Source organism: Coccinella septempunctata, chromosome 5, assembly GCF_907165205.1.
Source record: "Coccinella septempunctata chromosome 5, icCocSept1.1, whole genome shotgun sequence".
Taxonomy (NCBI): Eukaryota; Metazoa; Arthropoda; class Insecta; order Coleoptera; family Coccinellidae; genus Coccinella; species Coccinella septempunctata.
In genome coordinates this window covers 15,463,581-15,466,213 of record NC_058193.1, presented here as the reverse complement: position 1 = coordinate 15,466,213, position 2,633 = coordinate 15,463,581, and the positions used below count along the sequence as shown (strand labels likewise).

The window sequence follows — 2,633 nt, the reverse complement described above, 5'->3', positions numbered from 1 at the left end:
TAATAGCAGGGGAAAAAAATGTATTTCTAGTTAAAAAATTCCAGTTCGCAAACCAATGGACGGATTCCATTGAGCGATATATTTTTATGTAGGGAGTTAGGTGCTCTACAAAAACTGTCTCATATAATTTTTCCATAAAACGGCTTTTCGAAAAGTTATTAGAGCTTGAAATGAATGAGCTGTTTTTACTCGGATATTGGGGAGAAATTATTGGAATTTACTTTGAGAATCAGAATATAGTTCTGGAAAGATACAATTAATATGATTCTATGTAGATTCAAATAATTTATGACATCCTAAAATAGTCAACCTCAACAATTGTTAGAGAGTTAGAAATTTATACTCTTCAGAATCAAATTATTCAGCATCTATTATTTCTCATTCACTTGGGTCAGAAAGAATGATTAGTGTTTGTTCTTGAACCCAGTACTTGTCTTCAGTTTCAGTCATAATGCAATTTTTTTTTTTTTCTTCTTCTTCTTTTTGTAGATTCATTCCCGGTAACGGGATACAGCAATGAATGAATGAATGAATGCAATTTTGTGTATTCATTATTTTTATAAATCCAAAATAGCCGCTGTCACAAAATAGGTAGTGAACTATCAATTTTTCAACAAATGTCTCGATATTTGTGGGATTGGTAGGTCTAATGATATTAGAAATAAGTCGCATATAGAAAGCATTTATTCGGTTGTGAAAAATAATATTGGTGTTGGTATATTCAACATCTATAATACATAATATGTTCTAAACAGATAATTTCAATTTTTTTTGTTGCAATCCGGAAAACGATGACGATGTTCGTTTATCAATTGTAAAAGAAACTGTAACTGTTTATTCTTCATTCTTCTTTTAGTAGTTATTGCATTCTTCAATTAAACCAATAACTCGATCCGCTGAATTGTTAACAACAGAAAGATCCTATCATCTATATGTTACTTTCCCTACATAATGTCTTCTCCAATGAAATCATATAGCGAGAATTTTGTGAATGCGGCCATTTTGGGTTTGCAAAAATAATGAATACACAAAATTGTATTATGGATGAAACTGAAGACAAGTACCGAGTTTAAGATCAAACACTAATCTGAAAGAGGGCACAAAACCAATCATTCTTTCTGACCCAAGTGAATGAGAAATAAGAGATGCTAAATAATTTGATTCTGAAGAGTATGAAACACTAACACCCTAACAATTGTTGAGGTTGACAATTTGGGGATGTCATAAATGATTTAAATCTAAATAAAATCATATCAATTGTAACTTTCGAGAAAGATTTCCTGATTTTCAAAGTAAATTCCAATAATTTCTCCCCGATATCCGAGTAAAAAGAGATACTTCGACAAAAATTTAATTTCAAGCTCTAATAACTTTTCGAAAAGCCGTTTTATGGAAAAATTGTAAGTGGCAGTTTTTGTAGAGCACCTAACTCCCTACATAAAAATATATCGCTCAATGAAATCCGTCCACTGGTTTGCGAACTGGAATTTTTCAACTAGAAATAAATTTTTTTCCCCTGCTATTAGTAGGGAAAATAGAAATCCTCGATGAGCGACCTCTAAATAATAAGATTTTTGACTAATATTTTCACAGACGTCATTTTTCAGTGCCCTGAAGATAATAAGGGGTGTGTTTCTCGAAAAAAAAGAAAGTCGATTTTTTTGAATCAGTCTAATATATATATATATATATATATATATATATATTTTACCTATTGTATATATATATATATATATATATATATATATATATATATAACTACGTATTGGAATACTTATTTGCCGGAGAAAACAGGGAGAAATATTTGGGAACCTGGCAATTGTCGTTTGGGCAATTAGTAGTTAGTCGTCATTTACATCTATATTTCGAAACTGATTGCGTTTCTTCTTCAGGATGCTAAAATATACATAATAAACGTGGTTACAAAACATACAAAATAAACATTAAAACTTACATCCGACAAGTGTACTATAAAACTAACAAGGAGAGCATCAGGAAGTTATACAATCACATTTAAAACATTATTTTTCTCTGCTTAACAATGAAACAGAAACGAGCTGGTGTGGAGTCAAATCACTTCTTATAGGTTACTGTCACAAAATAAGGTGAACCACAGAAAAGTAACAAGATCAAGTAATGACATCCATTGTATTGTTATCGTCACGACATCGGTCTAGGGATAACAGGTAACTATACACAACACTCAGATTCTTCAGGTCAATCTTTTTATTAATATTATTTGTGTTCTCGTTGATGAAACACATTTCTAGAAAAGTTCTTTTGTTGTAATTTGAACTTGTGCTTAGTATTTCGACGTCATCATATTGGAAAGTATGGTCAAGTGAGGACGAGTGGCTTGCCAATGAACACCTTTCCGGTCGCAGTCTAGCATCACTCCTGTGGAGGGCGATGCGTTTTCTTAGGCATTGGGCTGTTTGGCCAATATACACCGAGTTACAACCTCACATGGGATACGGTATATGACGTCGGATCTGGACATGGTTGGTACTTTGTCTTTGATCTTGCTGAAAATGTTCTTCACAGTTAGGGGGTTGTATCTGGCGATCCTTATATTCTCTATCTCATTCAATATGTTGGTCAATTTTCCTGTCAAAGACGGGACGAAGGGCAGG

General features: G+C 32.5%; 1 long non-coding RNA gene across 1 annotated transcript; it reads right to left on the bottom strand.

Moving 5' to 3' along the window:
- Positions 1-1,848: 1,848 nt before the first annotated feature.
- Positions 1,849-2,126, bottom strand: LOC123314559. Its single transcript, XR_006537833.1, has 2 exons — positions 1,955-2,126; positions 1,849-1,896 (listed from the first exon to the last, which is right to left on the bottom strand). It is a non-coding gene; the product is annotated as an uncharacterized LOC123314559 (long non-coding RNA).
- Between the last annotated feature and the right edge of the window lie 507 nt (positions 2,127-2,633).